This window comes from Acomys minous, assembly GCF_964271855.1.
Source record: "Acomys minous genome assembly, chromosome: 19".
NCBI classification, from domain to species: Eukaryota; Metazoa; Chordata; class Mammalia; order Rodentia; family Muridae; genus Acomys; species Acomys minous.
Window position 1 is genome coordinate 8,022,501 of NC_140499.1, and position 27,951 is coordinate 8,050,451.

The 27,951-nt window shown below is 46.1% G+C and overlaps 1 protein-coding gene across 3 annotated transcripts in view; it reads left to right on the plus strand.

Moving 5' to 3' along the window:
• Positions 1 to 27,951, plus strand: part of PLD1 (phospholipase D1) — a 209,369-nt gene that overhangs the window by 34,914 nt on the left and 146,504 nt on the right. For 2 of the 3 annotated variants that reach the window (XM_084768481.1, XM_084768483.1), the window contains exon 1: positions 11,508 to 11,697. The exons of the other annotated variant lie outside the window; for it this stretch is intronic. The gene's annotated coding sequence lies outside the window, so the exon portion shown is untranslated. Of the gene's footprint in view, positions 1 to 11,507; positions 11,698 to 27,951 lie in introns of those variants that run through there. 3 annotated transcript variants of the gene reach the window in all.

Genomic DNA, 27,951 nt, shown 5'->3' on the forward strand with positions numbered 1-27,951 from the left:
CGTGCACACACACACACACACACACAGACACAGAGAGAGACAGAGACAGAGATGACAGAGACACAGAGACACAGAGACAAGCAGAGACAAAGAGAGTTAGAAAGGGGGACAAGGATAGAGAAAGAGGGAGGGAGAATGAATAAAACATGTTTTAAAAGATTAGATTAACCACCACACTTGTGATTATTCTGTCTGCCTCCCCTCCTATCAGACTTCCCAGCAAATCCCAATCATGTTAAAATCAAGATCCCACAGGCACAGCTTTGCACTGTCCCCCAGCAGCTGAAAACACTCACACACAGCTGTGATGATGTGCCACTCCCTTACCTTTGCCTCCACGGGCACTCTTTGGTAGTCATGGCATATTCCCCAGTGAGTTCTTTGTCTTGTCTTCCTGAGCATCTTTGTTTCTTTCCCTTAATCTCCATTTCCTCCTTCTTTGCTCAGCTAAAGATCATGGAGAACCTAGAAATAGTCAGCAAGAATGAGCATGTCTCCTGTATCCATCTGTCATCCTGCCCTCTAGGCCCCGGTCTTTAGGATGTGTTCTCCTGAGTTACAGCTCTCTTACCTCCAGTATCTGCTTCTGCCGACTCAGAGCCCTGCATCCTCCTATGTCCTCATCACTGGGCTTCCTCGGCTTATTGGATCATTTTTGTTATTCACACATTCCATAGCATCCTCTTTAAAGGTTTCCCCTGACATCATGTTACATGAAATAAGCTAGGCACAGAAAGACAAATACCATTTGTTTGTTTTTATATGTGGAAGCTACAACATTGATGTCCTGATATAAAAAGGAGAATAGTGCTTCCTGGAGCCTAGGAAGGGTGTTGGGAAGGGAAGACAGAGAGATGAGGGTTAACAGGTACCAGGATTCATTTTAATGGGAAGATTAATGTCTGTGTTCTGTATATGGTACAGCAAGATAGTTAGGGTGGATATCAGCTGCTAAAGTAGGATTTTCAAAGATCCCTATGCTCACTAATTCTAAAGGAATGAAGTGCTGGTATGCTATTTATCATGACACATTGTAAACTTATTTAGAAATGTCAAACTGCACTCCATGAATATGCACAATTACTGTGTTTCACTTTAAATCTAAAAATACCCCTTTAGTCTCTTGTACCTTCTGCTTACCCCTATATTTCTGTCCTTTTTTGGCATATTTAAGACACTGGCTCAGACGCTGGCTTTGAATGCAGGACCTTAAATTCCTGATCCTCTTGCCTACATCTTGCACGTGCTGGGGATAGAGGTGTGTGACACTATACCTGGTAGAGAGTTTATCTTCTTTCTTCCTTCCTTCCTTCCTTCCATCCTTCCTTCCTTCCATCCTTCCTTCTTTACTTCCTTCCTAAGGTTTATTTAATGCATATGAATGCTGTATCTGCATGTACATCTGCATGCCAGAAGAGGCCAACAGACCACATTACAGATGGCTGTGAGGCACCATGTTCATGCTGGGAGGGCCTCCGGAAGAGCAGACAGTTCTGTTAATCACTGAGCCATCTCTCCATCTTGGTAGACACTTTCTATGGAGTTGGGAATTGAACCCAGGCCTTTGTGCACTCTAGGCAAGCCCTCTACCGACTGAGCCACAGCCACATCCATCCCTCTGCTCTTCAAAGCAAAACTCTATGAGAAAGCTTTGGTAATGCTGTTTGTAATGCTTCCAGATCCTTCCCTCTTGCCCCCCCCAGCCACCCCCGACATTTATTACAAACGTTTCAAACATTTGGAGTTGGCAGAGGCTTCAAGTGAGCCTTTCCAGACTACAGAGTGGACCCCTCCACTGGTGTGTCGCTCTATTGCCTCTGGGTTCTGGCCTTGGCTTCTCTGGTAATGGACCAGAACCTGTGAGCTGAGTGAACCCCTCCTGCCCACCACTGTGTTCATCACAGTGATAGACCAAGACACCCAGCTTTTTGCCCTCCTTTATTAAGGTCTTGTTGGGTGGCATTTCCCCGGAGAGGCCTCCCATGCGCCAGGGTGCGCCACCTCAGCTCCCTACCTCATTCTGACTTCCCTTACTCTGCTCTGGTCTTCACAGGGTGTCACATCGTCTGCTTCTATATTTATGTCTTGTTGTTTTTATTTCTTTGTTTGTTTCCTTCTTAGTGCTGGGGTCACGAACGTGCGAGGCAAACGCCACCACTGAGCTGTGTGTCCTCAGCCTGTATGTTTTCATTTTTGGCAGTCTGTTTTCCCTAGCAGAACATCATCTCCTTGAAGGCATGGGCTTTCGGCTTCGTATCATTAATTCTGGTAGGAGTGCTCACAACATAGTAGGCGTTATGTAAACAAGTGTTAAATGAATTGCCTTGGCCAAGTCAACATTTCTGGCTTAGCTTTCTTCACCTGAGAAGTGGAGATAAGAGCCGTATCCGCCATGTTGGCTGGCTGCACATGAGTGGGAAACAAGATGCTGAGTAGCTTACTCATTGTATTGTAATATTACATGTATGATATCATATTGTTACTATCACACTGCCTATTTTGTGACAGAACGTATCATATATTAAATTATATATACATAGTTTCTAAACAACGGAGATGTCTATTTTAGCTTCCTTTTGAGGCAGGTCTCCCGACTTCCAGTCCGTTTTGAGACAGATCTCATGTAGCTCAGGCTAGCCACCAACTTAGTGTGTAGCCAGTATGCCCTTGACGTTTCAGTCCTCCCCTGTTGGGGTTTCATGTGTGTACCGCCATGTTTCACTTGTGCAGTGCTGGAGATCAAACCCATGACGTTGCTCGTGTTAGGCAAGCAGTCTACCCGCTGGGCCATTTTCTAAGCCCCCGTTTGGGGCCATTACATGTACTTTGACTCTCAGCATTTCGGTTTCACCCTGGGTTTGTTGGAAGGTAAGAACATAATAAGTCAAGGGACATCTGACACCTGGTGTGGGTCTTTAATTGAGAATGGCTCCTATAGGCTCATGCGTTTGAATACTTGGTCCCCCAGTTGGTGGCACTGTGTGGGAAGGATTAGGAGGTGTGGTCTTGTTGGAGGAGGCCTGTCACGGGGGTGGGCTTTGAGGTCTCAATAGCCCATGCCCATCCCAGGCAGCTTTCTGCCTTCTGCTTGAGGATCAAGATGTAAGCTCTCATCTCCTGCTCCAACCCATGCCTGCCTGCCAAGATGGTCACGGACTCTAACTAACCTTTCTCCTCCAAGTTGCCTTGGTAATGGTGTCTAATCACAGCCCTAGAAAACTAACTAAGACACATGTACAGTTAAGTGTTGTGTCACATTTAAGTAGCCAACCTCGGCAGTACAACACATGCAGTAGACTTCCGTCTACAGGAAGCATTTCGGGGCAACAGGATCCCTTTCTTAAATCATGTAGGGAAGGAAGGAAATATTCTGGGTGACTGGCTGAGAAGGTAAATTATGCTGGGCTTGTTGCCCATTGAGCTCCTTTTTCCAGAGAGGCGGGGCCTGGGTGTTACGCTCTCTTCTTTCCTGCGTAGCCCTGTGGACGGTGCGCAGTGTTAGGGCCGGCAGCAGGAGGGTTCTGCTTTTCTAGTTCTGGAGTCCAAGAAGGTAGCTGAATGGGACCTTGAACTTCTGATTCTCTTCCCTTCACCTCTAAAGTGCGAGGATTCCAAGTGTGGACCACTAAGTCCAGTTTATGACGTACATATATCAAAGCTTTGTGCAGGCTTCGTAAGGATCCTACCAAATGAGCTACATCCCTGTGTCCCCCCTCAACTTGTATTTTTAACACAGATTTCTCTATGGCTAAATTACCATTAATGAAAAGAAAATATGCATAATATATGGTGAGCAGCTGTGAACGGAATGACTTCTGTAAAACAAACAAACAAACAAACAAACAAACAAACAAACAAACAGGTTTCCCAGTCAAACTTGAGGTAGATTTTGCGTGTGTAAAACTACAATAATTGAGAAAGGTGAAAGGAGCTGGTGTTCTTTCAGTGAACCCGAGCATGCCTCCCAGCACCCACATGGCAGCTCACAACCACTGGTAGCTCCAATTCCAGAGCATCCAGCAGGCTCTCTTTTCCTCCGCAGGTATCTGCACACACATGCACATTCAAACATGCACATGCACAGATAGAGAAAAATTACATGGATTTAAAAAAAAAACCTAAATACAGACTTTAGAGAGTTTTGAGCACCCGTGCTTTCAATTTTGTGCTATCAGTTCTCAAAATGTGGTTACGTCTTAGAGGGTTAGCCTGGATGTCAGAGTAACTTGCAATGGTTAAGGAAATCAGCCTATAACAGTAAGAGCAGCAGAGTCAGGTTCACACACAGGAGGCACGATGACAGCTGCAGCAGACCAGGGTGTAGACACGGCAACAAGGAGGCACAGTGTCCTTTGCGGCTATCCTGGCAGCTCGCATCACACATCAAATAACGAATGCCAGTTGGCAGGCATGGAGAGCAGAGGACAAAGCCCTGTGTCAGCTAGTCCACCCAATTCCAAACTAATTGCTTTAGCAGAGGCTAAGCTAAAAAGGGTTATGAAAGATGGAAAATTAAACAGGTGTATATTGTAAGCCTCATAATTCACATGTCAACTGCCAGAAGAGCCGTGGCTATGGATAGAAGCCCGGGAGAAGGGTGGGGTGGCCATTAGGCTCTGACTGGTGTGCTGATGCCAACGTGCTGGGCTATGGAGCCACTCACCAGCCAGGTAGCCAACAGGGCCTGGCCCACTGTGGGGTCAGGGGGTGGTGCTGCCTTACAGAGCAGCTCCTGCTGAGGTCCAAAGCAGGCTGGGTGGCCCGCCTTCCAGTCAGAGTCACTGTGGAGCAGGCGCATGTGTATGTACGTTGCTTATATCAGAGAAGGTATCTGTGCTCAGGAGTGTGGAGTCCGGCTGGAAGGGATGAAAGTTAGAAATCTTGGTTTTGAATTCTGCAACTTCTACTCACACTAGAGTTTTCTCTTTTACTATTGTCGGGGGCGGGGGCATGCCATGGCACGGAGCTAGAGGTCTGAGGACAACTTTGTGGCATGAGTTCTGTCCTTCCACCTTTTCATGAGTCCCGAGGGTCAAGCTTAGGCCTACAGGCTTTAGGCAAGCTCCTTAGCACAATCAATCACCTTGCTACCCTGGGTCTCCTTTTCTGAATGTCATTCCTAAGAGTCTTCCTATGACTTCCTCTTTTTTTTTTAAACATCTACTTTTTATTTTTAAGGCAGAGTCTCATGTAACTCAGGCTAGCCTCTTTGAACTTAGTATTTAGCTAAGGATGACCTTAAGCTTTTTTTCCCCCTGAGTAAAGATTTCTTTTTGTAGCCCTGGCTGTCCTGGAACTCAAGAGATCTTCCTGCCTCTGCCTCTCAAGTGCTGGGATTAAAGCTATGCTCCACCATACCTGGCTGGCCTTAAATTGTTGATGCTCCTGCCTTTACCTCTAGAACACTGGAATTTCAGGCATGCACTGCCACACCTGGTTCATGCCCTTGGGGATTTAATCAGACCCCATCCATGTTACGCAGATGCTCTCCCAGCTGAGCCACTCACCCTCCAAAATAGTCAGATAGTCTTTACTTTGTGTATGCCATGGGACCTCCCACATTCTAACAGAGAATTATTATAACAGAGAATTATTCTAGAGAATAATATTTACTGCATAGAATTAAATGTGGAAAACTACAAAGAAAAGCAATACCTGAGAGTCATAGATGTGACAAGAAATAAATGTTGTAGTTCTGTGCGACCCTGTTGTTTAACGTGCACAGTGGCATCAGGTAGTGGGTCTAATGACCACCATTAGTCTGAATTTATGATGAGTGGGAATGGTACTATGAGATAATAGTGACAACTGTGACACACTAGGAGATCATCTGTGAATTTTATTAATGACAAGTCACAGAATAGGCCATTCTTTTTAAATTTAGAAACTACATCTATCTATCTATCTACCTATTATATATTTATCTATCATCTATGTATCTATCTATCCTCTCTGTCTGTCTGTCTGTCTGTCTGTCTGTGCCTCTGTTTGTCTCTCTCTCTCTCTTTCTCTTTCACTGTCTATCTACTGGGTCATGGAACTATGTGGAGTCAGTTCTCTCCTTCCACCACCATGAGGGCCCCAGGATAGACCTCAGTCAGTCAGCTTGATGGCGAACACCTTTACTGGCTGAGCCATCTCTTGGGTAAAATCTATGCCCCTGAGGGAGCCATTGAGCATGGAGCTGCCAGGCTTACTGCTGCGTGAGTGTGTGTGTGTGTGTGTGTGTGTGTGTGTGTGTGTGTGTGTGTGTGAGAGAGAGAGAGAGAGAGAGAAAGAGAGAGAGAGAGAGAGAGAGAGAGAGAGAGAGAGAGAGAGAGAGAGAGAGAATGTATGCTGTGTGAAGGGGGAGGGTTCGAGCCATGAGTTGCCTGATGTGGATGTTGAAAACCAAGCTCAAATACTATGGAAGAACAGGAAGTGCTCCTAACTCTTGAGCTATCTTCCAGCCCCCAAGCCCTGTACAGCCTTGTCTGTCTGTCTATCTATCTATCTATCTATCTATCTATCTATCTATCTATCTATCTTTATGTGTCTGAGTGTTTTGCCTGCATGCATGTCTGTGCCAGAGGCCAAAAGAGGGCGCTGGATCCTTGCAACTGGAATTACAGATAGCTGTGAGTCACCACGTGAGTACTGGTAATTGAATCCGGGCCCTCTGAAAGAGCAGTTGGTGCTCTTAACCACTAAGCCGTATATAGACTCTCTTTAGCCTTTTTGATGAAGCTTGCCAATGTAAGACTTGTGCATTTTGTTGTATTTTATTTGTCCATTAACTTCTTTATTATTTTATCTTTCTCCGTGTGAATGACTGGGTGTGATGTGGTGTGAATACTTTCCCCTACCTCCTGTGTATGTGTGTGGTGTGTGTACACACTCACATGGGTGCGAGTGCAGACAAACACCTGTGTGAAGGTCAGAAGACAACCTTGACTGTTGCTTCTCATCTTCCACCTTGTTTGAGATGGTAGACTTTCTTGTTTTTCACCTATGCGTGTACCAGGCTGACAAATGGCCCAAAACTTCTAGGTAGTTTTCCAACTCTGCCTTTCATCTCCCCATGACAGCACTGGGGTCACAGATGTGCCCTGCCCCATCTAGAGTTCCGCGGATCCTAACTCAGAGCTTCATGCCTGTGTGGCAAGTGCCTTGCCCTCATCTATGTATTATTACATACATGCATGCATCACTCATGAGTACGTGTGTGTGTGTGTGTGTGTGTGTGTGTGTGTGTGTGTGTGTGCTTGCTCCCACGTGTGTGGAGGCTAGGGGACAATCTACAGCCTTTGTTTGGTTCTCTTCTACCATGTGAGTCCCAGGGTTCAAATTCTGCTCTTCATTCTTGGTGGCAAGTATATCTATGTAATGAGCCATCTTGCCATCTGGCCCCCATTTTTTTTTTTTTTGAGCCAGAGTCTCTAGCCCAGGCTGGCCTTGAATTCATCACATAGCTGAAGATGACCTTGAACTTCTGCTCCTCCCAGTTCTACCTCTGAAAGGCTGGGATTGCAGGCTTGTCCCACTGTGCCTGATTCACGCTGAGCTAGGGACTGAACCCAGGATTTTGTGCATGTAGGTAAGCACTCATCTGCTGGGCTTTATCTGGGCACCGAACTGGAGCAGTTAGAAACACTAAGGTGTACCTGTCCTTCTCTTTTGTGGGTATCTCCTGTCTCCTACTTTTTTGCCTCGTCTTTGCCCTGTCCTTCCCTCTCCTCGCTGCATCGCCATGCTTTCCAGTCACCCTCTAGCCTGCATCAGGGGAGATCAGAGGCCTCCGGATTTCCCCCATGATGGGGTCTGCCAGTATTCCAGGCTGAACCTGCTTCCTCAGAGGATGCTACCCCCTCCTACACCATGCCCTCTGCCTGGGCTCCCCTCCTCCCCTCCCTGTCACTTCCAGCTCTGTCCTGTGTTGACTCTCTGTTTACTGAGGACTTTACTGGGTCATCCTTGCCTCCTTACTGTCCCCATACACCAACGTCTGGCAGAGCACACACCAGTTCATACAGTGTCCTTCTGTGGCCAGTGGAAAGGCACCGGCTGCCTTGGATACCCATGGATTTAGATTATATACATCCTTTACATAAAATGACATATAACGTGCTTGAAACCCACGTCTTCCTTAGGCTCTAACTGGCCTCGAGCAAGATTCTTTATGATACATGATATAATATATATTCTATTTAATGAGTTGCTACATTATAGTGTGACTGTTTTACAGTATGGCTGCAATTAAGCTGTTAAGTTTTAATTGCTTAAGGGATAATGACAAGAAAAAGTATAGACATGTTCAGAACAGATGTGGTTTCCCCGCAACTATTTCCATTTGAGGTTGGTTGACCCATAGATGTGGAGAGTCAGGGGGCTGTGGTTAGGGACCAGTGACTTTCTCTCCAGGCCTGGCCCTGTGGACTGTGTGGAGTCAAGCCACATATCCCAGAAGAGCTCTTTTCTCTTTCTCTGAGCTAGCTATAGCAATAGGGAGGTGAGGCCAAAGTGAATTTATGGTGGGGAGGTACCTTGCACCCATATATGACTCACAGCAGGGGCCTTTGGCGATAGCTGCACTGTTTCTTTTAGTTAATGCTTGGGTGGATTTAAAGGTCGCATCCCACTGTAATTTTCTTTTGCTGGGGTTTAAAAATTCTTCAACCTTGGTGCGGTTGATTTAGGCTTTGATTTTAGAAACATTAACTTATATGACACAAAGGGATGTTTTTGTGTGAGTACAGGCAAGCATGCTCCTGGGTCCATCTGTGCAGGTCAGAGGTCAACTTTAGGTGTGGGCTCTTCTTGTACCACCTAGCTTGAGGAAAAGCCTCTGCTCCCTCCACCCCTCACTGGTGCTGTGTGCCAGGCTGCTTGGCTCCTGAACTATCTGGGACTCTTTTTTCCCCACCTCGCATGCCTCTGTGAGAGTGTGTTGAGATTACGGACTTGTGCTGCTGCGTCCAGCTTTATGTGGGTTCTTGGGATTTGAACTCAGGTCCTGTGTTTATACAGCAAACACCTTACTGGGCTGACTTCCCTGCCTGAATCCTCCTCCTTTTCTTCCTCCTCTTCTCCTCTTCCTCCTCTTCCTCCTCCTCTTCTTTCTTCTCTTTGAGACAAAGTCTCCTGTAGCCCAGGCTGAGGTCGTACTTTGCAGCTGAGGATGACCTTGAGTTTTCTGTGCCTCCTCCTCCTGCCTGCACCTTCCAAGTTCTGGGGTAACAGATGAACAGATGAGCGGCCACACTCACTGGTTCTCCAGCTCAAACCCAGAGCTTTGCACACATCTGGCAAGCATGCTATATCCCCAAGCCTAAAAGGAAATAAATTTTGACAGGAAAGATACGATCCTAAAGTTGATAGACCCTCAGGTCTTACTGTGTAACAAAGGCTGGCCTCAAACTCAAGATCCTGTGTCTAACCCTCCTGAGTGCTGGAATTACAGGCATGTACCACCATATCCGGGGAGAAGAAACATATGAAAGAGACACAGTCACATCACTAGCTCACGTAGTTGAGTTGCGGGGCCAATCAAATCTGGTTCTGGGGTGACAACATGACTTCTTGTAGAGAGATAAGAAAATCCACATTATACATTAGAGATTTTCTTGGGAATGCAAATCATCAGATGTCTTTATGTTTTTACCATTTATGTTGGCAAACTAGAGCCACATAAAAGAGATGGCTTTAAGTTTAACGACTTTTTGGCATCAGTATTTTTCAGAAATATTTTACTTTCATAGATGAACACACTTTAATGATTCTTAACCGCACATTACTTGTGACATCAGTATTGTCATAACTGGTTTTCCCTCCTGTTCTTCCAACACCAAGACTTCCTCCCCAAGTCTGTTAGAACATTCCAGGCTTCTCCTGTTTCTGCCAGCAGGTGGGGTACTGGCACTTTTAAAGCCACTAGTTACCTGCTCTAGGCTAGCTTCCCTCTCTGTGCTGGGATTCTCTAGTCTTTCCAGATTTGTATCTCTAGGAGAAACTGCTGAGCCCTGCCCTAGCTTCGGGAGATGACGAGGTGGGCGTTAGGTGAGCTGTCTCTGGGTTTTCCTTGTGGCATTGGCGAGCTAACACCGTGCAAATCCTTTATGTTTCATAGGCACTGAGTAACTTGCTTTTAGCAGAAATGCACGTAAGTTCTGCCTGGCAGTGGGTGAATCAGCTTTTTCCTGCCCTACTTGATTCTGTGTTATAGTGTAGGAGAAATCTAGATCATCATGTTAAAGTAGAGCTTATGTAAATAAATTAGAACTTTATATAAAAAATAGCAAGTCTTTGAAAGTAACATTATTCCTGGGGTTGAAAAGCAGGGAACAGTTGTATTTAGTGTGACTTTTCTGTTAAAAAGCTGGGTGAGCACTATGCTGGAGCTATATTGACTGTGTTTTAGGGTTTAGTTACTTGAAGAAAATTATTAACTACGTCTTTGTAGAATGAAAACTAAATTTAGATTGCTTATTTTGAAAACATAGTATATGATATTGAAAGACAGTAATGATCCATTTGAAAGTGTCTTTTTAAGCCAGGTGTGGTGGCGCACGCCCTTAACATCAGCACTTGGGAGGCAGAGGCAGGTGGATCTATGTGAGTTCAAGGCCAGCCTGGTCTACAGAGTGAGCTCCAGAGAGCCGAGGCTACACAGAGAAACTATCTTGAAATATAAAAATATATATAGTGAGTACACATGTGTTTGAATGTATATATGCATTGTGTGTGTGTGAGGTTAGAAACACACACACACATATAAACACTTCCTTTTCTGAGTACACACGTGTCTGAGTGTATGTGTGCACGTGGAGGTCAGGAATGACTATCTGGCATCAGTTCTCTCTTTCACTGTGTGGGTCCTGGGATTGACCTCAGACTATCAGGCTTTGCAGCAGGTGTCTCATCCTGGCCCCCTGAAAACATTTTTCATCCCCCAAATGTATCTGAAGTGATGAGCTGATACGAGAAAGCTGACTTACAGACTTTCAGACAACTGGGAGCGGACACTGGAAGGTTCCTTGACAGATTTTCCTTGTGAACTATATTAATCTTCGACCTTTTGTGACTAATGAGGTTTTGAGCGTATTCTATATTATGAAAATTGAAAGCTAGCAATAGTATGAGTTTGATTCTCAGAAACAATAATGCTGCACATCTCCCTTATATAGTATGAATTTATGGTGCTGAAGGTTTCACGCTCAGCACCCAGCTTAGGCAGCACTTATAAAAGTCATTTCATAGCGCAGGAGAGGGGAGACTGTATTGTCCTGTCTGACGAGAATCAGCCTCTTTACTACAGCGGCCTGCGGAGACAAGTGAATGAGAGTTCTCGTTGTTGAAGTGTGTGTGCTCTGGTTTTCTCAGGCAACCAGTGCAAAGCTGAAGTCAGTCAGAGCCTCAGTTCATTCGCAGTGGCTTTTCTTTCCGCACTGTAGAATGCCTATTTAGCATATGGGGCGTGGCTTCAAGTTCATTACTGAAGCTTATAGGCTAAAATGCTCTGTGGGCTTGGCCGACTTGAATTGCCTTTAGGGAGCCTGCCAAAGCTGAGTTTGGGAAGACGCTGCTTTCGCTGTTCCTGTGGATTCTTGGGGTAGCCAATCTCCCCCCATCTCGACTTTCAGCTGTTCTGGACATTACTTTCGTAGGAAGGATTCATTCTTTAGAGTAAAATGGAGCGTCTCTTTTTGCCAGGGGCCCCAGGTTAGTAGCGCTTTGAACTTTCTGTTTTGTGTCAGATTTTCTTTCTGTGCCAGTGGGGAGATGGGGTGACTGGCAGGAGAAGACTTGCGCGATTGCTGTGATTGCTGCGTTAGAAAAGAATACTTTTAAGTCCCTTGATCCTGCAGGGCTGGGGGTTACATTTTTTTCTGACTAAGATTGTTTTCCTGTCAGTCTAAACGGAGCCAAGAGGAAACAGCATACGCGAGCTGGAATTGTCATTGAAAGGGTTGTAACTGTTTGTAAGCATTTTTTTTTTTATTCCTTGTTTTGGTAGTGACTTTCTCTGTGTCCTCCAAGTACAGCTAGGCAGAACTCTGATTTTATGCAGGATGACTTTGTTTTAGTTTTTGAGCTAAGTAACGTGTTGTGTTCTAGCAAGCCCCATTTTCTCTCATTCTACCTGTTGGATACAATTTTCCCCTGGGGCCTACTCCTTAGAGTTACAGTGGATCAGTTGGCATTGCATTTTTACTGTGAAAACCCGTGTGCTTTTCTAGACTGTCACGTGAAATAGGTACAGACACTTATGTGGGCGGAGCACCCAGGTGGGCTGAGCGGGACCCAATTCCTCCCTTGTTTATAGTTTTTATTCACAAGTAGCTCCCTACAATAAGAGGTCACCCTAAAAATAAATCTGACTGGTAACACTAGAGTGTGATGTGTAAGACTCGAAAGTAGCGTTAATAAAAATAAAGAAATGAAGCCCATAAAATTAAGGACCAAGAGAATGGCTCCCTCAGTTTCCCAGAGGTTAAAGAGCAATTTTCCTCTGTTCATTTGCCCTGGAGTCATTGGCATGAGACCCCTCTGGGAGATGGGTGCATTTGACAGTGTTTCAAAGTGTGTGCTCTTTAGGAACTGTGGCTCCTCTGCCTCGTATGTATAAGTATGCTTCAGTTCAAGTGGGTGAACTAATGTTTTAAGATATGCCAATATTTTAAGATATGCTAATGTGTCTGTTATTGCGACTCTCTTCTCTTTTTGCCCCAACAGGATAGGCATTGTGCCAGCATCTGCTCTACCATCTTTTTCTTTCTAATATCTTTAAAGATGGAGGGAAAGGGAGACAGAGGTGGTGTGTGGGTGCGGGTGCGTGCGCGTACGTGTGTGTTTTAAGGTTCTCGTTGTTTCCGGGTTTATGTTGATGAAGCTGAAGCCACACAGTGAAGGCTGCAAGCCATTTATAACCATGTACTTTGCACCCCTATGTGGGTGGCACAGTTACAGTATTACTCCCCCCCACCTTCCTTTAACTATATGGCTATGATGTTGCATAATCATCAATTATTAAATGCTTTTGTTGGGATTGAGAGAGCGTTTCTCTGTGTAACCCTGGCTATTGTGGAATTCACTATGTACACCAGGCTGACATTGAATTCAGATCCTCTTGCCTCTGCCTCCTGAGTACTAGGATTAAATGTCTGTGCCACTATGTCCATCTAAAGCCATTAATTTAAACCTTAAAGGGAGCCTTTATCAACCTGGTCATCGGTACCTGATGGCTTTATAGAAAAGTATTAAAACCATCTCACTCATTGGTCACTTGTGAGTATGGACAAAATCTTTAAAAAGTTCACAGTTTTCGTGTCTTGGCAAAGTCTGCCTGAGCTTTTTCACCTAGCGAGGACACACAGTGACCGCATACTTCTGGCTGAAAATAGAAATAAACAAAGCGACAAATAATATAATAAGTGGGAAACTACCCACAAGCTGGGTTTAAGGGATTTCCCAGAGTATGCACCCATGGAAATGTTTTCTCTGAACACAAGGAATTGGAAGGCTGGGCTGAACTCTCTGAGCAACGTAGGCTTACACCTTACAGCAGCCATGTGACTCCCATTGTCTTCATAGACTGGTCTAGCACACCCTATATTACTTTCTTTTTGGCTCAGGTTAAGCAGACATCAGCTCTTGCCTGATTCTGTGCCATCGTGTCTCGAACTGAGCCTGGAACCTGGTTAATTGTTATCCCAGGTGGTGTTCCCGTTGAAGGCGCTGGAGGTGCCCAATGCCAGCTTCTGACCCAGCCGGTGACCCAGAGGCATGCAGTGCCAGGCTTGTCTAGAGTGGATCTAAGACAAAGCTGGAGCAGCTCTTGGGCAAGCTGTCCCACCTGGCATTGTCCCACGCCTGAACGCTATCAAAGCCAAGAGGTGCTGGAGGGAAAGGCCTTGGAGGGAAGGCTTGAGAAGCTGGGAGTGGCGGTGCTGCTCTGTCAGCTCGTTTCCGCTTCATCAGTGGATCCCATTTGTACCTCAGCACCTCAGTCAGTCCTCTTCCCACGGTCCTCAGCTCTGCTGTACAAGGTTGGGAGGCTCTTGAGCCACAGTGTGTGACCCTATCAGAGCTTATTTGGGAACAATAGTAAAAGCTGCATCCTCCGCCTTTGCTACCCTTAACCCCGTGGTTCTTGTCCTTAGCCTTGCCTACTCAAGACACTGGCGTGAGTAGGTCTTGTGGTCATACACCAAACAGTGAGGGCCACGAAATCCCATCCACCCTGGGAGTTCACTGTTGTTCTCAGAATGACAATAAAAACTAACTTCCCAGGACTGCAAAAGTTGATAGATTATTCCCCCAGAACTTTAAGGAACTGAAGAACCCGGAGGAAGTTTGCGCTGCTGACGTGTTCGGGAGTGGTGAGAGGAGTGGGCACAGCAGGGGCAGTAACGAAGTGGTCATAGCAACAAGAAAGCCATTCAAAAGACATTTCCTGGTGTGGCCGCTCATTTGAGCCTGATTCCAGTCTCTGTACCAGCCCTGAAAGCTTGGCTGTCTTAATTATATTCATTTTACATTACCAGCTGCCCCACAGAGTCTAGTAAGGTCAAATCAGCTGTAGTATTGTGTCTTAGAGGGAGTTCTGTCCTGGGGAAAGCAGGCCAGATTGCTTTCTTAGAAAATGTCCCCGGTGGTGTTTATTACTAGTGACATGTAAACGCTGACATCTGTGCCGGTCATCGTCAAGGCGCACCTGTTAACTCCAGTCACTCAGGAAGGTGTGCCCTTCCTGTCCTCCCTCCATGGAGATATGTGTGAGCTTTGTTCTGTTTTCCTGCCTACGCTGTTGGTGACCCATGGCAAAAGCCCAGTGGCTAATCGCAGAGTATAGAGCTATCCGTGGCCAGTAAAGAAGACCAATAGGGGCTGGACAGATGGCTCAGAGGTTAAGAGCACTGATTGCTCTTCCAGAGGTCCTGCGTTCAATTCCCAGCAACCACATGGTGGCTCACAGCCATCTATCATGTAACCTGATGCCCTCTTCTGGCCTGAGGTGGACATGTAGACCCCTGTATAAATAATCAATAAATCTTTGAAAAAACAAAACAAACAAAACAAAACAAAACAAGAAACCAGCGACGGCTGGGGAGATGACTCAGCTAGTTATGTGGCTCTTCACAAGCATGAGGACCCTCACAGCCATGTAGGGAAAAGACAAAAGAAAAAACTAGGCACCACCATGCTCACCCATGACCGCTCACTGTGGTAGCAGATACAGGAGGACCCCTCGAGCTTGCTGGCCAGCCAGGACAGCCAAAGCAGTTCAGAAAGATCCTATATACAAAACACGGTGGAGAGCGGTTGAGGCCTGACTTCTGCCTCTGGTCTCCATTAGCTTGTGCTCATGTGTGCATGCGCACCCTCTCCCCAGCACTTCCTATGGAAGGCTGGAGGTGGCCAGTTTGTGTGGCTAGTAAGCTTACTGCATTGCACGGTGCCTTCTACTGACTAAAGCAAGTCTTGGGATTTTTTTTTTTTTTAAGACTTTTTAAGTCTAAAATTATCAAATCACTAAGGCTAGGAAACATGTTTAGTTGTCTGTCCTCTTTATTCCTGACCAGTGTGACTTCCTGCTGATAAACAAAGGTTGGGTCATTTGTCATTCCTCCAGGCGTTCTGAAGCTCTGCAGAAAGACAAAAATATGAGATGTGAAGTTTCCTTTAAAATGTAAATACTCATTTAAACAATGTTGAACGAACAATTCATGCTCAATTTAGCTAAAACATAACGTTTGGCAAATGCATTTAGAAAGTTTAATGATATATGGCAGTGCAGCCAGTATAGAGTTGGAGCTTTTCTCTCTCTGTCTCTATCTCTCTATCTCTCTGTCTCTCTGTCTCTGTTTCTCTCTCTGTGTCTCTGTCTCTGTCTCTCTGTCTCTCTCTGTCTCTCTGTCTCTCTCTCTCTTTCTCTCTGTGTTGGCCTCAAACTCAATATGTAGCCTAGGATGACCTTGAACTTATGATCTTTTTGCCTCTTTGTCTGAGGTGCTACAAGTTCAGGTTTGTGCCACCACACCTAGTTTATGCAGTGCTGCCTCTGAACCAGGACTCTGTGCATAGTAACCAAGTTCTCTACCAATTGAGCCATACTCAGCCATAGAAGTGATTTCAGGAAGTTTTTAAATCCAAAGTTTTTCTGCCTTCCTTTTTTTGTTTTTGTTTTTTTAGATAGTGTCTATCTATGTTGCCTCATCTATCCTGGGACTTACTATGTAGAGCTGGCTAGCCTCGAACTCACAGAGATCCATCTTTGGCCTCACAAGTGCTGGGATTAAAGGTGTGTGCCACCATGCCTGTCTAGGTTTTCCTTTAATGGGGATTTAGTATTAGGAATAGATTTTGCATGCGTGTAGTTAGGCTGCCTGTGTGGAGTGTGTGGAGGCCAGGGTGTGTTATGAGGATGGTCTTCTTCAACTGTGTCTCCATCTTATAGTTTTTCAGTTTGAGGCTAAGCCTCAATGAACCTGGAGTTCACTACTGTGAGCCCCTAGGATCCGGATGTCTGCCCTGCAATGTGGGGAGTACAGGTTCACACCACTGCACCTGGCTGACACACAGGTGCTGGGCATCCAGACTTGGGCACTCATGCTCACCCAGCCAGTGCTTTATGCACGGAGATATCTTCCAGTCCACGAGTTTAAGGTTAAGGTTGACAAGTGAGAGTTAAGGCAGGATGACTTTGTAGACAGGATGGGCTGATTTTGCTTAGGGCTTGAAACATCAGCTTAGGAGGGACCTTTGGGATTTCCACATAGGCAGTGCTTTGGTGACACTTGTTTCGTCGGCCAGCAGTGATAGCGTGTAGGAAGAGCATGCCAACATCTGAGGCATCTTTAGAGAAGACGGGGTAGTGAAGATGGCAGAAACTTGGGGACAGCCAGCTTTCTTTTTCCATGTTGTCATTTTATCTTATTTTATTTTTTGGTTTTTTGAGACAGGGTTTCTCTGTGTAGCCTTGGCTGTCCTGGACTCGCTTTGTAGACCAGGCGGGCCTCGAACTCACAGCGATCCGACTGCCTCTGCCTCCCGAGTGCTGGGATTAAAGGCGTGCGCCACCACGCCCAGCTTATGTTGTCATTTTAATAGACACCGAAGGTCAGGAGTGGTGAGGCCTCAAGGCCCCAGGGTCCAGCTGACTCCATGGGAGCATTTGGAGTTTCCCATCGTCCCATTGCCTCTAGTTTTACTATTCTCTTCTGTCCAGCTTAGCACATTTCAGTGACAGTGAATGAAGCAATGTTTCCATTTATTCTAGATTGGGAAAAGTCAAAATCAAGTAAATTACCCAGCTCTTACAAAGACTGGCCACGGCTTCTAAGGAACACCGAACGGCCTCCAAGCGCAGCCACGGCTCTCATGATAGTTCTTTGAACATTTTGTTCCCAATACCACACATCTGGTCCCTATGTTTATTCTGGAAGAGAGCAGTCAAATGGGGGTGACTAAAGGACGTTTGATCCTGAATCTAGGATGTTACTTCACTATTGTTCTTTTAATTTTCTTGAGACAGAGTTTTGTGTAGCCCAGGCTGGCTGTAAACTCCTGGTCTTCTTGCTGGTCTCACAGGCATGCAGTGCCACTCCTAGTTTGCAAAGTATTAATTATTTTTGTTTATTTGTATGTATATGTATGTTTTACATGTGTGTGCATGCACATGTGACATGGCATGTGTGTGAAGGTCATAGGACAAGTTGTAGGAGCTGTTTTTTTCCTACCCTGTACTTCTTAGGGACTGAACTCAGGACTCTAAGGCTTAGCAGCACAAGTGCCTTAAAACCTGCTTAGCCACCTCACTCACCCTGGAGATTGTTTCTTGCCATCTTTCTTGATGTAATATAATCATTATTTTATGAAGCTAAGTGCTTTTAGATCTGTAGTCCAGTGGTGTCTAGCATAAAGTTATATGGACATCTCAATAATCAATTTAAAAATATTTTCATCATTCTCTTAAAAATCAATCTCCATTTCTGTACCAGCCCTGGGCAGCCATTGTTATTTCTCAGCTTGGCTGAGTTTGCCCCTTCTGAACATTTCATCTGAGAATATATAACATTAATATGAGATGGTTGTAGGTTATGTTGCAAAATTGTGGTGTAGATCACTAGCATCCATTGTTGCCGCGAATGAATGACCTAACTCCTGGAAGATTCAATTACAGTATCTCTAAAATAGAAGTAATGCCAGTATTTACTCCAGAGGCTTTTTTAAGAGTTAAAAAGTACGTGTAAAATGCCCATCACAGTGTTGATGCATCAGACATATTAGCGAGTGTCAGTTACTAGTCACTAAAAATAAATGGGTAGGTGTTATTTTACTTCTTCATTTGTTGTGAGTTTGCTTCTATTCTACGAAGGATGTGCACAGAATATTTTTACACTATTAAACACAAACAAAGGAAGGGATCACGCTAAAGAGGAAGCACAGCTGACAGTGCTGGCAGAAAGATACCATCAAGGAAATAAATAAACAATAATTCTGACAGCTAATATTTAAATAGCAGGCTTTCTTTACTTTTTCTTTCTCCTTCCCCTCTCCATTCTCTGTTTTCCTTCCTCTCTCTCATCCATCTTTTCTTTCCTGTTTTTCCTTTTTGCTCTTTCTTTCCCGGGGTACCCTGAGTTGACTCCAGGGCCTTGTACATACTAGAAAATTACAGGCCTTTTCCCTGTCTCATTTTAATTAATCAATTAACTAATTTTACAATTGTTGTTGAGACCAGATTGAGACAAGCATGGAGCTTTTGGTGTAGACCACTGGGCTGGCTTTGAACTCGGAGAGGTCCACTTGCCTCCCAAGTGCTGGAATTACAAGCCTGTGCCACCACGCCAGAGCACAGCAGGTTTTCAACAAACTTTTGTTTTCAATGTTTCTCCTTTTGAGTTGAGAGGATAATGGGCAGATGTGAAGAAAATGACAGCCCAGGCTAGGAGAAAGGTAGATTGTGTTTAGTCTATTCTCTTACCTGTGTGAGATGAACTCACAGTGTGAGGGAGTTCAGCATAGTGCACATGGTTGCGTGTGTGTGTGTGTGTGTGTGTGTGTGTGTGTGTGTGTGTGTGTGTGTGTAGTAAAAACACTTATCAGTTATCATTAAAAGTTAACATTGCCAGCTGGGTGGTGGTGGCACACACCTTTAATCCCAGTTCTTGGGAGGCAGAGGCAGGTAGATTTCTGAGTTCGGGGCCAGCCTGGTCTACAGAGTGATGAGGACAGCCAGGGCTACACAGACCTTGTCTTGAAAAACCAAAACCAAAACCAACCAACCAAGCAAACAACCAAACAAAACAAAGCAACAATAGCAAGAACAACAACAACAAGTTAACATTGCCAGTTTCCTTGATAAGAACTGTGGGTCACAGACTGTACCCACACATGGAAGACGAGTGAGCGCATTCTTGTGGATGGATAGCTGTGACCCTCGGTTCTCACACTAGCTGTATTGGAACACCAACACCTAGACAGAGGGTCCCCTGGGTACAGTCCTGGCTCTCCCCTCCCCTCCCCCTCCACCCTTGCTCAGACAGTCACAGCCTTGCTTATTGTCTCTGGGTTATGAATTCCAACCCACGTGCTCCTTCTTCTGTTTCCTGGATTGGGCTTTCTATTGCGGTATGCTCAGTCAACTCTGTGTGGCTTCCAGCATCCTTCACAATATCCCTTTCCTGGAGCGGTCTCCCTAAGTGCTTGGGTTGAACACTTCCTGCTCTTACTTCCTACCACACTTATGTCCATGCTGAGAATCCACCATCACCTCCCCCGACAGTGTGCTTCTGAGGGATACTTCTGACTGCCATTGTCACCTTAAACCCTATCTTAGCACTAGACGCATGACAACCATTTAAGAATGTGGAAGAGAGACTGTTGACTTGAGTACCTAACAGTAAGTAGCTATGCATGGTTTATGAGACATAGTTTTGGATGTAGAATGTGTGGGGATTAAGACTCCCAGGGCATTTCATTGAGTTGCAGCACCCGTCCCCTTGGTGGATATGTGGACTGACATCCTGACGGAAGCAAGGAGCTTCTCTGTTGCGTAAGACTCAGCCCAACCTACCACCTTTGCTCAGAGAGATTTAGATAAAATTAGTTAAGACATTTGACAATATGGCCAGGTAACAAAGTTCAGGATAGAGTTAACTCACAGTGTTTGAATCCATGCTGTGAATTATAGTCCAAAGCTCCAAGTCTGCCTAACCCTGAGCCTCAGCAGCAGCTCATGAAGTAAGGACAGGGCTTGTTCCTCAGTGCATGGATGGTGGCCTCATTCCTTGGAGGATAAGTCTGGTACTGAGGCAACATGGAGGCTGCCTCTATCTGAACAAGAGTGAGTCTCACCGACCGCTGGCTGTGATGCATGAATTGAATTCACGTCTTAGAGCTGAGTAGGGAGTGGAGTTGGCTTAGCATGAGGACCTGAGTGATCCCCAAACACACACACACACACACACACACACACACACACACACACACACACACACACACACCTTGTTCGTATCTTAACCAGATTAATTAGATGGGCTGGGGAGATGGCTCAGCAGTTAAGAACCCTGGTTGCTTGCTCTTCCAGGTGGTCTGGTTTGATTCCCAGCACCTAAGCAGTGACTAAGAACTATATGTCACTCCAGTTTTAGTGGATCTGATGGCCTCTTCTGGCTTCTTCAGACACTATACACACATGCTGTGCACATACAAAAAAAAATTAAATTGACTCTTTAAAAAGTGGATTACTGTTCATGGAATGAGCCCCATGGCAGCTGGCACATGCAGATCACCAACAGCTGACCCTCACGCATGCCTGCTCTGTAACCCTGAGAACCTTATGGCCCAGCATCTTACCCTGAGTTTCAGTTGGCCAGCCTCCTCGACGCAGCTTGAGTCTTTGCCTTCCAGGACTCTTGTCAAACTAGACCCCAGTGAATCCATATTTTCCTTCTTCCTTCTGTGCCGGTGGCTTAGGAAGCAACTTGTGATCTGTGTGGTCCCCAGAGGACTGGCCCAGCTCTGAGGAAGCACAGTATCTCCAGAGTTCTAAAGCTAAAGTGGATGCACTTTCTGAGTCCAAGACAAGGCTCCTCTGTAAGAGCTCACATGGGTGACATGGGCACGAGCACTCAGATTTCAGGAGATTTGCATTTCCTGACCCCTAGTCCCTTTTGAATGTCTCATTGGGTGACTGCCTCTCTCCCTGAAATACCCAAGCTGTAATACCTTGAATAAGGATAGGCTCTGTAGGCTCATATGTTGATTGCTTAGTCACTGGGGAGTGGCACTACTTGAGAAGGATGAGGAGGCGTGGTCTTGTTGGAGGAAGTGTGTCACTGGGAGGTGGGCTTTGAGGTTCCAAAAGCCTAACCCAGGCCCAGAGTCTCTCTCTCTCTGCCTGTGGATCAGGAGATGGCTCTCAGTCACTGCTCCAGCACCACGCCTGTTCTCATGCCCCCATGGATCAGGAGATGGCTCTCAGCCACTGCTCCAGCACCACGCCTGTTCTCATGCCCCCATGGATCAGGAGATGGCTCTCAGCCACTGTTCCAGCACCACGCCTGTTCTCATGCCCCCATGGATCAGGAGATGGCTCTCAGCCACTGCTCCAGCGCCATGCCTGCTCCCATGTCCCTGTGGATCAGGAGATGGCTCTCAGTCACTGCTCCAGCGCCATGCCTGCTCTCATGCCCCCATGGATCAGGAGATGGCTCTCAGCCACTGCTCCAGCGCCATGCCTGCTCCCATGTCCCTGTGGATCAGGAGATGGCTCTCAGTCGCTGCTCTAGCACCATGCCTGCTCTCATGCCCCCAATATGATGAAGATGGATTGAATCTCTGAAACAGTAAGAAAGCCCCACGCACATGTTTTCTTTGTAAGGGTTGCCTTGGTCATAGTGTCTCTTTAAAGCAACAGTTTAATGACTAAGACACGCCCTTTGTTCCCTGTTTTATCCTTTGGAGCCACAGAAGGAGTATCTTACAGCCCTAGCTTGGACTGTTCTCAAGGCCTCTTGTTTTATTTCTGCTGAATAGCCGCAGACTCTGCCAGTTGCAGCCCATAATGCTACAGCTTTCAGATGCAGCTTCCACCTGACAGCTCTTCTCACATTCTTCGTGGTTTCCCGTCCTTGCCATTCCTTCTGAATGCTGCGTTCCAAGTTCCCACTGACGGGCAGGCTTCTTGGCTGCTCCTCAGGGATGCTGCCCTCATCCTAACTCACCCTTAGTTTGTCTCAGCTAAAAGCAGTTCACCTGTGCTTTTTTAAAAAATAGTTACAAATGTGTGTGTGTGTGTGTGTGTGTGTGTGTGTGTGTGTGTGTGTGTGCACATGCGTGTGTGCGTGCATGTCCAGGGGAATGCCATCCTGTCACTAGCTTTGGTGGTCAGTGCCTTTACCTACTGAGCTATCTTGAATGTCTGCTCCTAAGCTTTAATAGGGTCCACGGCTGGCCTCATTTGGACTGGAAATGCGGGGCTGGTGTGGAGACCTGTGGATATGATTTACTCTTGCCATTGTTCTGACGTATGGGTTTGCCAGCTCAAGGGCTCCTTCACTAGTTAATATGTATCTGAGTTGTAGTGGCCTCTGGAGCTGGCAATGGGTGATATTCCTCGGAGCTACGCTGCCCTGAGCTTTGCTTAGTTTCCTGCTGGCCCTTGAATGTCAAGCATACTCAAAGCCTTTGAAGAAAGAACTCACTGATGAGTCTCAAGTGACTAAAGTGTTAGTGTGTAGAAAGATTTTCTTGTGGCATCGCGCTTCATTTATAAAGCCCAGATCCCAGGTAGCCCAGGCTGGTCTTGAACTTCTAACTTTCCTGCTTCTACTTCAAAGTGTTAGAATTATAGGTTTGTGCTATCATACCTGGCTGTGAGTTATTTGGTTGCTTTCTTTTTCTTAAATAATATTTAGTGTGTGTGTGTGCACATGCGTGTGTGTGTATGTGCATGCGTGTATGTGCGCGTGTGTGCGTGCGTGCGTGAGTGTGTGTGTGTGTGTGTGTGTGTAGGGGAAGGTATGGGTACATGCATGTCATTCCACATGTGTGCAGGCCAGAGGATAAATCGTGAAAGCTGGTCCTCTCTTTCCATCATGTTGGTCTTGAATTTCAAACTCCAACTCTTGGATTTGGCGATGCGCATTTTACCCACTGAATCATCTCACGTACTCTGTTCTTATTTATTTATTTATTTACTTACTTACTTATTTATTTTCAGACAAGCTGTACAGCCTAGGCTGGCCTTGAACTTCTGGTCCTCCTAATTTGTCCTTGTAAATGTAATCTAACACTTGACTCTAAGGCCAGCGCTCTTTCTGACTGTGATTATTGGCGCGCTGTTATACTGAGAAGGCATGTTATTAAAATCCACGTGTTAGAGGACAGTAGATGTGGCATCTCCTAACTTCAGAAAGGTTTTACTAACATATATGTCAAGTTCACACATACAGGTTTTACTATTATATTTTCATACATGTGTATGATGTACTTTGAACATATTCACCCCCAGTACTTCCCCACCCCCCCTTATGCCTGTTGATCCCTTTCTTGACTGTACTAGTTCCTGCCACTTTCATCCCCTTTGAAGAAAACTGAAGGAGAGAAACCTGTCTTTTAGGATCCCAAGTGTGGGATCGTACGGTCTAGTAAGAGAACAGGTGATGTTAATTCACTAGCAGGGCAACCACCTCATGTAGGAGCTTAATTGCTACCAGATGAAAAAGATCCTGTGAACGGACTCTGGGAGGAGCTATATAAACGAGCCCAGAACTGGCGGCGGGGCTGATTGGAGACTTGGGATAGATTTGGCTGTTCATTGCTGCCCTTCAAGACGCTCCTAGAGAAAACCACTTGAGGGAAGGCTTCAGAGCTCCGGCTCCTGCTGAGGCTCTGAGGTCTTGTTACCCCCGGTTCCAGTGGAAGAAATCCTGTGGCTCCTAACCGGAGAATCTTTCCTTGGGACTGATATCCTTAAGGTTTTGTTGTTGTGCCAGTTAATCTTCGTTTCCTACTGTTTTGGTTAATCAGGTTATAATTGACGTAGGCTCGGTCAATACGTTGTTAATAAAATAGTTTGGTTAAGAAAACTGAGTCTACAGAAAACTTTAAAAACAAAATGTCTCTTCCATTTGGTTCCATGAGTTTGAGTGAGTTAGCTTCAAGTGTGGAAGCAAAAAGGCAGGGTTTTTGTTTCATTCTAGTCTGCTTGCTTGAGTGAGTTGGCAAAGGACGGCATGAGCAGGCTTTCTCTGCAGGGTCACACTCTGTGCGTATACTTGCTTCCATGATTGGCATCCACCTTAAGACGATTTCCAAAGACCCCGCCTTTGCTGAACTAGTTTCTTTCCCCAACAACTGTGTGCACTGCCTCCTTTTGGGTCAGACAAGCAATGCAGCGCAGTCATGCATGCACTTTTGGGTCAGACAAGCAATGCAGCGCAGTCATGCATGAAGGCACCCGCGGTGCTCTCTGCAGCTGCTGGAACTGAGGAGGCATGCGTGCAGGCACGGGTGGTGCTCTCTGCAGCAGCTCACAGCGTTTCCTCCCCTCCTCTCTTCATGGTTTGAGTGCTGATTTTTTTAAAATGAGGAATGTAGAAATGGCTTCTGCTGCTGACTCTCCTTCGTTGGGCTCTGTCTTAGTCAGGTTTCCACTGCTGTGAAGAGACACCATGACCAAGGCAACTCTTATAAAGGAAAACCTTTACCTGGGGCTGGCTTACAGTCTTAGAGGTTTAGTCCAGTACCATCATGGTGGGGAAACATGGCAGCGTGCAGGCAGACGTGGTGCTGGAGGAGCTGAGAGCTCTACATCTTGATCCGCCGGCAGCAGAAGGAGACTGTGTGCCACACTGGCTGCAGCTTGAGCATAGGAGAGCTCAAAGTCTGTCCCCACAGTGACACACTTCCTCCAACAAGGCCACTCCTCCTAATAGTGTCACTCCCTGGGGCCAAGCACTCAAACACAAGTGTATGGGGGCCATTCTTATTCAAGCCATCACGGGCTCAAAGAAAAATCACCTACCTTTCCTTTAAATACTGTTGTACACTGATTAATTTTTTACAATGCTTCATCTTTTAAACATTTTTATTGCTATATAACTCATTACTGGTAAAATTAACCCACTTGAGGTGTATAATTTGGTGATTGTTAGCATGGTCTCTGCAAGCACGATTCTTCTTTTCTTTGCTTTCTGCGTGTGCACAAGCCTCTCCATACTACATGCTTTGCCACGTTGTTTTTAGAGACAGGATCTCATGTAGCCAAGGCTACCCTTGACCTGGATCTTCTGGCCTCTGTCTCTCTCTCTCATTGGGTACCACCATGCCCAGAGTGTACAGTTGGCCATTGGATACCACCGTGCTCAGAGCATACAGTTGGTCATTGGGTACCACCGAGCCCAGAGCATACAATTGGTCATTGGGTACAGCCACACCCAGAGCATACAGGTTGGTCAATATCTTTTCCTGCTTACATAGTTGGATAGATAACAAGGACTTTTAAACTCTGTTAACTATGACATTTTCTATTTACTTTGTGACTTTTTATTAACTTTATGTCAGTGCCAGTTTAATGGATGAGCCAGTAGTCTGTCAGTTGTGTCCCCAGGTTATTAAGCCGGGCAGGTCCTTTATCAAGCATCCCATCCTTCGCTCCCTCTGGACTCATGCTCCACACCCCATCCTCTTGGCTTCCCTTGCTTTGCATTGTTTCCCAGACACAGCAGAGTTTAACCCTTTTTTGTATCTGTAGACTTGCATGTACACGCATGCGTGCATGTGTATATGTGTGTGTGTATCCACATGTATGTGTGTGTGCATGCATGGTGTGTGTGTGTCCACACATATTCAGCACCCAGAGGGCAACCTCAGCTGTCACTCATTTCTTAGGTATCATACATCTTGTTTTGGGGTCTCTCATTGAACTCGAGTTGCTGGCACCATGAATCCACCTCCCCAGTCCTGGGAGTACAAGGGTATACCACAGTGTCTGACTTCTTCTATGTGTAACATGAGTTCGGGGACCGCAAACTCTAGTCCTCATGTTTGCAAGGCAAGGACTTTGCCAACTGAGGTACCCGAGGCTACCGCCACGGCCCTGGAGCTGAGCTCTGCTGACCCTCTGAGGCGTTGCTTTGCACAGCTGAGATCCATCTGGAAGCCATTCTCTCCTGGAGGGCCTTGGAAGGAGGGAGGAGCTGTTTTTCTGCTTAGGCAGAGAATGCTTTTTTATATTTGTGAGAGAACATTATGGTTTAGAAGGATAATAAAAAAAACAGCTAAGTGAAAGTGATTATTTCTTATCCTGTAAAAATCCCATTTTGAGCAGCCAAAACTTTCTTACTGAAGACTTTCTTACTGAAAGCTGCAGGTCCTGAGGACCAAGACCACCAGGGAGAGAAGGCCATTGAGTATAAGGCCCTAATGCCACCTGCCCTCACCCAGTGCCCAGCCAGGCAGCATCTTCTCTTAAACCTGCCGTGATGAGGGGAATGAAATACTGCGGCCACGCAGAAGAGACAGTGAGACCTTGGCAGGACTTACCAGTTGATCAGTACAGAGAATTAGGGAAGGAGAATTGCTAAGAGCAAGTTCCTAGATCCCGGTTCTAAGCAGCTGGGTAGATGACGCTTCTAATTTATTCAGGAAGCCAGTGACAGAGGAGGAAATGTTTTGTGGTTAGAAGACGGAAAAAAAAAACCTATCTTGAGGCCAGGGCTGTGCCTCGGTAGAGAGTTTGCCTTATGTGAATGAGGCCTTGGCTTCAAGCCCCAGCACCACATAAGCTGGGTGTAAGGCTCAAGCCTGTTGTCCGAGCACATGTCAGTTAGAGGTAGGCAGGTCAGAGAGTCAGGATGACCTCTGGCTACGTTAAATCCTGTTCCACACTAAAGTAGCATATAAAATAATGAATCTCCCTTGTGCATACTGAGTAGAGATTGTTTATGGGGTTGGCCACTAGGCGTGTTTACAAGCAGGTGGATGTTGGGGCTGAATCTTAGAAAAAAACATGATGGGACAGTTACTGAGAGTCCAGTGGCTTTTTGTCCACATGAGTCTGCTGTCCACAGCAAGTGGGAAGACATATACTCAGTGGCGATCTCATTTGGCACCGTGGAGGGACCCATGGAAACAAACACTGGCATGCGTTTTCACCATCAAAGGGGACATTTCACGGAGAACTGCTTAGAGTGAGAATGACTACCGTGTCCTGACGAGCCTGAGCATGCAAACATCGTACACTGAGGCCAGCATCAGGACCACTCCACTGCAGTTGCTGGAGAGGGAGGAAGAAAGCCAGAACATTGTGGGAGCCAAGCCGCGGAAGGGGTTTGAGCTTCGGAGAGGCAAGGCTAGAACAATAGGTCGGCTCTATGAGACAAGCACGGGGCAGCAGCCTGCAGATTTGACAAGTCTCGGTGGCTGTGACCTTTGATGCAAGATGTATGGTGGTGGTGGTGGTGGGGCAGAAGTGGAGAGAGAGATGGAGCGGAAGCACCAGGCAGGAGCCTTTGTAGGAAGTTGGCCTTGAGGGAGGGTTGAGAGGAACATGGGGGAAGGTTCATGGAAGATAGGCTAGAGAGCTAAGGTGTTTGTCTGCAGCCACGCTGAGATGTGGGCAGCGACCAAGGGGCAGCTGGCTGCATTGGGTTGGCATTGGGCAAGACAATAGGGCATGCAAGTGTATGTTTGGGACAAGAGAAGATGATGAGCTTGAGTCTATGAACACCAGTGTGAGGCTCCTCCCCTTTTCCCGAAGAGAAAGGGAGAAGGAATGCATGAGGGGAGGAGAGGAGGAAGGAGAAACCGTGGTTGGGATATAAAGCAAATAAATTAATTAATTATAAAAAGTGCAAGCCTGAGAAAGGGCTGACGGAGAGTCAACAGCTTGTTAGATACTCAATCTTGCTGGGTATAAAGGGTGCTCTTAGACAAAAGAGGCCTGTATACTGTGCTACCAGT